This window comes from Corvus brachyrhynchos, unplaced genomic scaffold, assembly GCF_000691975.1.
Source record: "Corvus brachyrhynchos isolate BGI_N302 unplaced genomic scaffold, ASM69197v1 scaffold23, whole genome shotgun sequence".
Taxonomy (NCBI): domain Eukaryota; kingdom Metazoa; phylum Chordata; class Aves; order Passeriformes; family Corvidae; genus Corvus; species Corvus brachyrhynchos.
In genome coordinates, this window is record NW_008238983.1 from 13496178 (window position 1) to 13507796 (window position 11619).

The window sequence follows — 11619 nt, forward strand, 5'->3', positions numbered from 1 at the left end:
GCTGCTATAGGAGGAGAAAACACCTGTAGGTCGTAACTATTTGACCAAAGGAGAGTGTAAAACATTTGGATTGATCACCTCTGTGGGCTGTTATCCTGACAAATAGCAGGGATACTCAAACATTTGCAGGAGAAGGTGGCAGAGAGGTCAAAGGTGAAACACAGGATCTGGATCTGGAAGTTTTGTGTTTATTTCTTGTCTGCGAAACAACTCTGGCATGACTGCAAAGTGCTCACTCACTGGCTGTGCCATGTGCCCTGGAATGAAGAGAGAACAGTAATACTTTTTTACAGGGTTTATACAAAGCTAATTTCTAGGTGATTGAATCCACCATGATGACAAGAAGCTCAGTGCAAGAATAGATAATCCTGCTCCTACCTTGTGCAGAGAGGAGAAATTAAACTATTCCAACTGCAAGAATATATCTGCAGTGATATCACAGCTAAGAATTGTGGCTTGAGCTTCATGTTTGTAAAGCTGTCTTTGTTTATAATACTTGTTTCTGTGAAGCTGAGCATGTTGCTGCTGCTTTAATTGTTTAATAAAATTTGGAGATGATAATTTATTTGAAAAATTGCCTTTCCTTCCTTCTTTGGTGTAATTTTAAGAAAGTTGAGAGATTATTCCTTTAAAGTGATCCTTGTTATACAGCATTATGTTAGTGTTTCTGTTGCTCAGGAAATACTCTTTTGTTTTAAAGACTTCTTAAGACTTTCAAAAGATGTTAAAGGTTGTGTTAACTTACTTGGAACAATGTTTCTGATAGAAGTTATCTAAGACACCTGATAACTATGCTTCTGTTATCTGGAGTATGTCTTCAGCAGCCAAATAAAAGTTTATTTTACAATTCATGTTACACACTCTAGCTGCAATAATCTAATCCCATTTACAATTTGTTTCTCTGCCCTTGCACCACCCTGTGTTCATTTCTTCAATCAATCCCTGTCTTCATTTATACCATCTGATTCCCCAATTATCTTCCATCTTCTGTATTTCCTTCCTACAGTATTTTCAGCTTTTTTTCTCACCCACCATCGTGTGAGCAACTGAATCTGCAAGAGGTAGTAAGTGCTGTGGCTTTTCAAAGCAATATAGTCACTATCTTCAATCAGAAAGGCTAGTTAGAGAGGGTCACAACATTGCTTTTCCTCACAGTGGAAACCTTAGACTTAAATTTCCACTCTTTCAAACTTGGTGGAAATTGCCAAGTTATAATAAAGGGGCTGACAACTGTTATCTGTAAGTCTCACTTTCAGAGTCAAACTAACAATATTTGAAGTCTTTACTGTCAACACTGAAATATTTAGGTGATTACTATTTACCAGTAAATTTTGTGTGAGTTAGCGATGATAAAAACAGTACTGTTAGAATGCTGATAGAGTGAGTGGAGGGGATTTTTGGTTGGTTGGCTGTTTATTGTTTTGTTTTGTTTTGTGTTTTGGTTGGTTGGTTGTTTGGTTGGTTTTGTTTGTTTTCTGTAGCCAGCTAGTATGAATTTATAATAGATGAAGTATGTGAGGGAAATGTAAACTGGTAGTAAACAAATGAGACAAGTATTCCTGGATTGTCATGTACCATAGGAGTGTGTTTTCTTGACCTTGAACACTGTCTCCCTGAAAAATCTGGTAATTTTACTGTCAGCTAAAGACAGGAAAAGTCCCACAAATGATCAAATCCATTTTGCAGTGGAAATTTATATTCAAAATATTTGAAATCTGTTCTACTATATGAGGTGATATAGTACATACACTGTAAGAATGCCATAGGTAGGAGAAGATATGTATCTATCAGGTTACACAGGTGCGAGCAGATTTTAGAAAGGTTCCAAGTGAAAGATTCATGTGACATTTGGTAGGGCTACTACTGGTAAAGCTCAGTAGAAGCATGGAAAGATATGGGCTGGAAGGCAATTCTGGAAACAATTTAGTACAAATCACTTGTTCAAAGCAGGGCCTGCTCCAGAGTTAAATCCCACTTAAAAGTACTTCCATGCCAGTAATTGTGAGGAGGAGGCAAGTGTCCTCCTTTGCTAGGAAATCCAGTGGAAGGAAGGCAGAAGATGAAATGGAAGAGTTTTCTTTTCTCATTCCTTCTGAAGAAAACTGAGTAACTGAGAAAGGACATAATTTCAGTTGAATAGGCCATATTTGTGTAATAATTTCCGAGAGAATATTATTATTAAAATAATAGTTTTAATGCAGATTCCGAGATCTGCCATATGCCTAAAGAGAACTTGTTCAATGGCAAGTCTCTATTCTTTGTCTTTGCCTCCAAACCAGCTGTTTTGTAGGCATTCAGATTCTTGGACTGTTTGCTGTAAATCAGTTTTGGGGAAATCTAGAAACTGAGGCATTTAATTTTTGTCCAAGACGGCTCTTACTGATTTGAGCATATTTGTCTCAACGTGATTTAGGCAAAGGTCGAGAGAAGGGGCTCTAAGAAGAGGAAAATACTTTTTCAATGACAGTTCTGAAAGTTTTTTTTGGCCCAGGATCACTTTCTCTTGAAGTCATTCTTAAGCACTGCACGGTGTTAATATACCGCTCTTGTCATAAGGTAGAGCCAGTACTTCTGATACATAGAAAACCTGTGTATGTCCTTTTGAGAATGGATGAAATATGTCTTATTCCTCCTTCAAGGGCAATAAAGCAGCTTGATGTGCCCTTTTGGCTGGAAGAAATCTTAATATAAATTTCTGTGCTTCTCATTGATCCTAATACAGGTTTCACAAGGGAGGAGGCAGCTTAATTTTGACAAACCCTAAGGCTTAGATGCAGTGACTATATAAATGTAATTTTGCTCTGAAAAACCAGATTTTTAAAACAAAACTATTCTTTTTTTTTAAGTGCCAGTTTTGTTTAAGGGAAAAAATCAAAAGTTGGCGTGTGCTTAAGATAGATCGTGGAAATATTAATTTGGTGTTATTTCCTGGTAAAGTATTTTTTATTGACTTTTTCTGCAAAATTTCCTGTTTGCATAGAGAAAGTGTTTTGTCAATATCATGTCCCACTGATTTTTTGAAGCATGCTCATTGCTTTGGTGCACTTTCCTGTGAAGTCGACACTGAAACTTGGGCCATTGGTTATTTTGCACTTATGACTATACTCTATTGTTTCTTGACAGCTTTTAGTGCTACAAAGTAATTTTGCATAAAGAGAAGCACCTAAATTTTTGATGTTTATAATGTTTTTTGTTCACCACCTGCAGGCTGGGTTTTTATGAATATTCCATTTATTCAGTTTGAATAGGGCTTGCTCAGTCTGCAAAGGTGGTAAATGCCAAAAATGTCAAGACTGACAAGTTTCTTTCTGTACTGTTTTTATTGGAAAAATCTGGTTTTCAAAATTCACATAAGGTCCTACTTAAAATGTGTCTTAATTAAGAACTCTTTAAAAACATTTGCCTTGTTGCTTGACTGTGGCCTTTAAGCACTTCTAGATCTTACAGCTTTGCTGATTAACACTGGGGTAATTTTTGGCTCCTTATTGGGGTCTTTTGGACAGCAAGGCTTGGTGTTTATAGTGGAACCATCCCTACTTTGTTTATCCAGGACAGGCACGTGTGATGAAGTAAGACAAAGAATGCATAAAATCATTGACCAGTCCCTATTTACTTTATATTTTTGAGTGAGGTGTAATAATTTTAGTAATGAAAGCAGTTTGCTTCCCAGAAACTTATTGCATTCTGTTGGGAGTCACTGAGCACAGCATTTTATTCGCTAAGTGGTGCATATCTGATGAGTGATGCAGCTACAGAACTGCAAGGCCTGAACAGGCAGGCAGCAATTCCATACATTTTATGCAGTGGGATGGAAAACTGAATTTGAAGGATCTGGACAGACAGTATAACAGGGCAGAATATTTATTTAAAACTCCTCTACTCCTTATGTGGCCCTTGGAAAGTACTGACATTGCAGAGTAGTATTTAAAATATCAGACTGGTGAATAGTGACATGTATTACACTACTGCACTTCAGTGTGAGATTGTACAGAACTAGTCAAAATGGAAAATAACGAGATAGAAGAGCCTTGTAAATCCCCAAAATAGCTTCTATAGTCTCTCATACCTCAGCCTGGAATCCTGACATGCTTTTATGCCAGTTCAAAAGCTACACATCCAACTTGTCAAAGGCCTGGGCTTTTTATTTAAGAGAAATAATTAGTATTCATTCAGCTCTTTAAAAATGAAACTGGAGTAAATCAATGGTATCCCTTTTCTGTGTAATAGCCTAATGGCTCAGGGTATAAGCCAAGGAATATCACTCCAGTTAAATGCCATTTTTTGTTTTTCGCAGTTCAAATTTTCAAAGCTAGGGTACAGAAAATGTCTATGTCCTTAAATTTGAAGAAGTAAAATGCATTTGGAAATGAAAGTGGATGAATGGCTACTGGATAATACAATTTATTTTTATCATATGAGAAGGAAAAAACCTGTCATGGAAATGGACTTAAATGTCTGTATTCTCTTCTGCTGACAACATACTATTGATTTTTGCCTGAAATATTTTCTTATTACATTTTTGCTCATCATAGTAAGTCAGCTAAGTATTTTTAATCAATGCTGATTTAAAATAGCATAATATAAAAAATCTCAAGTTTTGTTCTTTAAATCAGTGGTGAGACTTGGGCTGTGTTAGTGCAGTGCTGCAATTGAGATGCTCAAATGGTGGCATCTCACTCTTCCTGTCCCACAGGACAGAGTGTTATCTTGGAAATTAGGAGGTAAAGAATCATTTCAGTTTACGTAAAATCCCACAGAACATAATTGGTTAACTTTTTTGATGGTTTATCAGTGAAATAAGTGTTTCTCTGTATAATATTTCCCAAGATTAACGTATCTTTACAGGAATACTTGAAAATTATGTCTACATTACTTTTAGATGCTAGCAGCAGCCTAATATATAATGAAATGTTATAACCATTCACACTGAGACATTCCCTGAGACACTGATGTGTGCAGAAAATGGTGCACAATATGCAGGATTCTTTATTACTTTGTTGACTGGCTAAACACAGAGACTTAGAGGATAGGGGCCAATGGCTACAAGTTACTGCCTGATGCAGCAGACATCTGATGTCTCCTCTGGGACTGCCCCACCTTTCATGGTGCCTTTGCACAAATAAAATGGTTCCACATGCAAGTGGAACCAAACAATGATGAGTATGATAGTTCACCTAGAAAAGAGGTGTTGGCTACCAAGGCAAGTGGGCCTATGCCCTGCATGAAAACTCCTTCTGTAGAAAAAGAGAATGCATCTTTTTCACAGGAGCCTCCTTTCTGGAGGGAACAGAAGGCCCAATATGCACACCAGATTTGAGAAGTCTGCTGCCTACCTGGGGCCCAGATTAAAGACATGAAGAGAAAGTTTCTCACCCTGGTACAGCCCTCAGATTATTATCATTATTGATTTTCCAGGTAGGCAGCTATGAAGTCCCAGCAGGAAGTCCTAGGGCAAATGAGAGACTTTGGGGCCTTGAGAGGACTGGTTAAAGCATCAGGAGCAGAAGCAGTGTCCTCCTCTATCCTTCCAATTGCAGGGAGTGATGCAGGAAGAAGCAGGAAGAGCCAACACACCAAGACTTGTCTCTGAGCTGGGTGTCACTGGCTCTCTACAGCTTTTTGATGGCAGATCAGTTTGCATGACACCAAGCCTGATGGCAAGAAATGGGGTACACTTGTCTCAAAGAGGGAAAATGATCATTGCTCGGGAATTAACAGGGACACTGAAAGATTTTTAAACTCAATTTGGAGAGAGAAGAGAATAAAACCTGCCTTGACAGACATAAGCCTGGGAACAGCATTCCAATATTTGAAGGAGGGTGTGCTAGGAAGGTCCTTTGGCCTGCCATCTCAGTGGAAATAGGGGATGGAGATGCATGTGGCAGCAAAGAGACAAGGCTTATTGATGTGTTAGAAACCATCTAAGCAGCTCTACAATTACTTGAAAGGAGGTTGTAGCAAGGTGGGGGTCAGCCGCTTCTCTCAGGTAACAAGTTATAGGAGGAGAGGAAATGGCCTCAAGTTGTGACAGGGGAAGTTTAGATTGAATATTGGGAAAAATGTCTCCACTGAAATATTACCGCAGGCCTAGGCCCTAGGACATATCACCGTGTCCCACAGCTGTAGGGGGGAGGAGGAGGAGAGAAGATCCACCAGGCAGGAATTGTGCAGCAAAATTGATTTATTTAATTATTTTACAAACTCTTTTATAGACTTTTTTCTTCATAGTCTAATTGGACAAGGATCAGCCACCCCTTGGGGTGATTGGCTAAAATCCTAAAACATTCATTGTCAAAATATTTTTCTACTATACCATAAACAAGACTTTTCAAGGTTGCAGGTGGTTTAGTTGTTTACATAACTCTTCTACCTCTTCTGTGAGAGAGAAAGGTCTCTCACGGACTTAGAAAATAGCAAGAAAATCCTTGCTAGCAGCATTTTTGTATCTACACTGAAAGGGTTGTGAAACATTGGAACAGTCTGCCCAAGGTAGTGTTTGAGTCACCGTCCCTGGGTGTATTAAAAAGATGTGTAGATGTGGCACTGAGGGACATGGTTTAGTGGTGAAGTTGGCAGTGCTGGGTTAACAATTGAATTAGATATACTTAGAAGTCTTTTCTAACCCTAATGAGTCTATGATTCCATAAGCAGCTCTTGGCATGCTTGCATTTAAAAGTTTTATGTATTTTTTATTAGCAATTCAGCCATTTCTCTTTAGAACTAGAGATCAATTTTATCTTCCCTTTGATAAGACAGTGATGTTATTTGAGACTATAGGCAGCTACTTAGAATTTGTAAATAAGTGCTGCTTGAATACAACATTAGTACTGGACTGGAGAAATAAAAGGATAGTAGGGAGATGACAATGCTTACGGTAAAGAGAAACATTCTTAACCAGAAAGTGGTGAACTGTGATGGTGCCATCCTTCTAGAATGTCCTTTTGCTGTGGTACATATATTCAATACTGTTAATAGTGTTAGAACTAAGCAAAAGTCTTTCACTAGGAGGACTAATCCATTAAAATTCATAGTGGTTCTCTGCACTGAAAAGGTTTGTATAGAGATGAAGACTTACAGCTGGAATGTTTTTTTTTATTTCATGCATCTGTACTTTAGCATGTGTAGTGTTTATTCATTACTTTTAGATAATATTTCCTATTGAAAATTGAGCTGTATGATAAAGCTGTATTTTATATGGAATTTTTCTGTTCTTCTGTGATATGTGGGAACATTGACTTTATAACTTACATGGCAGAATCCAGAGCTTACTCTCAGCAGCCTGCAATTCATGTTGTAATAACTCTGGATTGCAACCAGTCAAGATACTATCAGAGGCTGATGCATTAAAACTCAATGTACTGTAAGTAATCAAATCCCAAAGAAAAACATTTAATGCAGCTGTCCAGTATGCCTGAAATATCTACTCAGTGGAACAATCAGTATTAAGAGGATTTAAAACTGATTATTAAAATTCATCAATACTAACTGAACAGAACTTACTGCAAGCAGGAAGGCAGGGGGCAGTGGCATCCAGTACAGGATGGCTGGGTCAAATGTGTCTCTCTGCTGACTTCATACATCTACAATTCTATTATGAAGTTCTAGTATTAATTTTTCTAACTTGCACAGTATCTGTATAAATTGTGAGTTCTGCTTATATAAAGTATACTGGACTCAGTCAGAGACCCGTTTAAAAGGACACAAGATTTGCTAGAGTAGCTGAACACTGTGTAGGGTTTTTTTTCCAATGAGGGGCTATTTTCACAGAATCACAGAATAAAAGAAGTTCAAGGGACCCACAAGGATCACAGAAATCCAACTCCTGGCCCTGCACAGGACCATCCTCAGGAGTCACACCCTGTGTCTGAGAGCATTGTCCAAACACTTCTTGAACTCTGTCAGGCTGGTGCTGTGACCACTTCCCTGGGAAGCTGTTCCAGTGCCCAATCACCCTCTGGGTGAAGAACCTTTTCCTAATATTCAACCTAAACCTCCCCTGACACAACTTCAGGCCATTCCCTGAGGTCCTGTCCCTGGTCACCACAGAGAAGAGATCAATGTCTGCCCCTCCTCTTCCCCTCACAAGGAAGTTGTAACTGCAATGAGGTCTCCCCTCAGTCTCCGCTCTCCAGGCTGAACAGAAGAAGTGACCCCAGCCACTCCGCTGAACAGAAGAAGTGACCTCAGCCACTCCTCATATGGCTTCCCCTCCAGGCCTTTCACCACCTTCATAGCCCTCCTTTGGATGCTCTCTAATAGTTTAATGTCTTTTTTATACTGTGGCATCCAAAACTGCCCCCAGCACTCGAGGTGAAGCCACCCCAGAGCAAAAATCCCTTCCCTTGCCCGGCTGGCGATGCTGTGCCTGATGCCCCCCAGGCTGCCAGGGCACTGCTGACTCATGTTCAACTTTCCGTCGACCAGGACACCCAGGACCCTTTCTGTGCCACACCTTTCTAGCATCTCATTCCCCAGCTGGTTCACACAACCAGGGCTGCCCTATCCCAGGTATAGAATCTGACATTTGCCCTTCTTGAACTTCACATGGTTGGTGGTTGCTCAGCCCTTCAATTTGTTGAGGTCTCTCTGCAGGGCCTCCCTGCCCTGGAGGGAGTCAACAGTTCCTCCCAGTTTTGTATTGTCTGCAAACTTGCTTAGGAGCCCTTCCAGTCCTGTGTCCAGGTTGGTAATGAAGATGTTGAAGAGGACGGGGCTGAGGATGGAGCCCTGTGGAACCCCACAAGTGAGAGGTCACCAATCTGATATCACCCCATTCACTATAACCCTTGTGTCCAACCCATGGGCCAGCTGATCACCTATCACATGATGTGTTTAGCCATTTTGTATGTGTATGTTGACATCTTAATAAACTTCATAACTTTTTAAAGCTTTAATAATTTCTTGCTCTTTAAAAATATGGTGATTGTTCCACGGTAGATTAACTTACAATGTAAATTAGAAAAAATAGTAACCTGCACTTTTCTCATGTTAGTACCAGAGTTAGCTTCTAATATCCAAATAGGTATTCCCAAAGAAAGGAAAAGCTATTCAGCTTCTTCAGAGTGGAAAAGTGAGATATAAGAGACATTTCTCATGATCCTCTATATACTTGGGCTCTGATTAAGCCTGGTACTGCCTAGATTGTTCTTACAGTGAAAAAAATTGCAATTTATGATATTTGGAATTAATTTTTTCCAGTCCCTTTTTGGCAGGTATCAAAGTTGGTTTGAGTTCTGCAGATAAGTATATAAAACTTTTTTAATAAACTGTTTATGTCTCACATTCAGTATTTATAGAATAGAGAGATAGTTATCTGGTCAATGAAAGTCAATGTATATATGAAAAAAATATTTATTTTCTGTAGTTTTGTGTTTTAGCATGTTTTACCATTACACTGTATCTGTGTGATATCCAGCAATGTCTGTAACACCCCTTGTAAACACGTACTGGGCTGAAGCGTGTCTGCAGCACGGCACTGAGGCACGTTGCCTCAGCAAGAGCTCCTACAGACATGGTACCCCAGGTGTGCACTGCTGCTACAGAGAGAATTTCAGAGTAGGTCTAGATAATGTAAGCAAGAGAACTTCCTAAAATTTTTGGGAAATCTAGACAAGTGTCATTGTGGTGCTAAATGTCATGTGGCCTTTCCAAAATTTTTGCTGTCACCAGAGGTCAGAAAGAGATTTTAGAGAGATGGTGGAGGTGTCCAGTCAGTTCCCTGAGGTCAGCTTGGCACTTGCTGACTTTGGTGTAACCACAGTCTGGTGGACTGGCTAGCAAGACATTGAAGTGTTTTTTAAGAAGGACATATTTTGTTCCAAAAAAAAAAAAAAAAAAGACATTACCATGTTCAAGGAACTGACAAGTCATAAGCATAAACAATCTTTAATTGCTTATGGGAAAATGTCATAGCAGTTAATAGGTATGATAGATTACAATTTAGGGACTGCTTCAGGCCTCCAGTCTGCCTTATAATTACAGATTAGAATGGGGCAAGAGGAAAAAAGGCTGTGTAAGTACAGGGCTTCTCTTCAGGTGATAATGGTAGAAACTTCATGCAGCTAATACCAGGATGTGCTCTAAAGCACACTTTCTATTTCCACTCTGCATCCAACATGTCATAAAGTTACTGAGACCTGATCTTAGCAAATGAGGAGAAATTGATTCTCAGAACAGAGTATCACAGACAAGTAATTTGAAAACATCAAGACTTGACCTTAGATGGCTTTTTAGCAAACAGAATATAATGCAAACAAACAGCAAATATATTTGGAATTTCAAAGAGCTGCTGTCTCGGTTTTGAAAGACAGGTGTCTGCTAAAGAAGGCAGAGGCCCCCCTTGAAGTGGCAGATATAACCCCTTTTCCCTCCAAGTTATTATATTTTGAAATCAAGGGCCTTTAGGCAAAGATGTGGGAAATAGGAATAACAGTTCTTTACTCTATATATATATGTATATAACCAGTCAAACAAAACAACAACAACTATGGCAGTAACAGCAAACACAAACCCAGTGCCAGCCTTCTCGGCTGTCAGGCTATTTCCCCTCGGGTGCAGTTCTGCTCGCAGCCGGCAGGGGCGCTGGCGGCTCCCGGTGAGCAGGGCGGGTGCGAAAACATCAAGACTTGACCTTAGATGGCTTTTTAGCAAACAGAATATAATGCAAACAAACAGCAAATATATTTGGAATTTCAAAGAGCTGCTTATCTAAAGCTGACAACAATAGAGGCAAATAATTTTGGACATATTATTTAAAGAGGAGAAAATATGAACAATGCTTAAAAAATATTTAAGAATGCTTTTTAGATATCAAAAAAAGTATTTTCTTGTAATTGCCGAAGTGGGCAAAGTAGACGTAATTATTTTTTTTAACTGTAAATTGTTAGTAGTCTAGCAAGAGCACAAACATTTTAGAAGACAAATTAGGCCAGATGTGTACAAGAACTGTATATTAAGCAAAATCAAGATGGTTCTTATGTTAAGTGCCATAAATCTAAGATTTAAGAACTGCAGAAAAAAATTAATGGAAACCCAGATAAGTTGCACTCGTTTTAATCAGCAATCCCCTTCTTAAATTCATTCCAGAAGTTGTAGAAGGATTGAAAAAAAGCAAAGCTCTAGTTCATTAATAGTGATTTTCAAGAGTGTGTGAAATACTAAACAAATATTAGGCTTGAATATAAATAGTTTAAAACTAGATGACAGGACTGTTAGTCTAAAGCAGATTTTGGAAAAATAATGGAACTGTTGGAGTTACTCTGTTTTATGCAATTACATAAAGGAAATACCGGTCACAAACTGTGCAATGGGAAGAGGTGGGGAATTTCTGAAAAAGTTGTAAATTCATATGCATAAATCATTTATCTTAAGCTTAGAATATTAAAATACTTGAGGACTGAATAGATGAAGAGCAAGCTGAGTCTTTTACCTTTTATGAAAGAGACTACAAAGATGGAGAAATTTTGGCATTGGGGGAATGAAAATAGTGAAAAAGGAAATATCAACTAGATAACTTGGGGATTTTGGAAAACAGACTATGTCCTACTGCAGCTGGATATAAGGTTGGGTGTCCAGTATTAGTTATAAGTCCATGGGTAGAAGCTCCTATCCTGTAGTCAG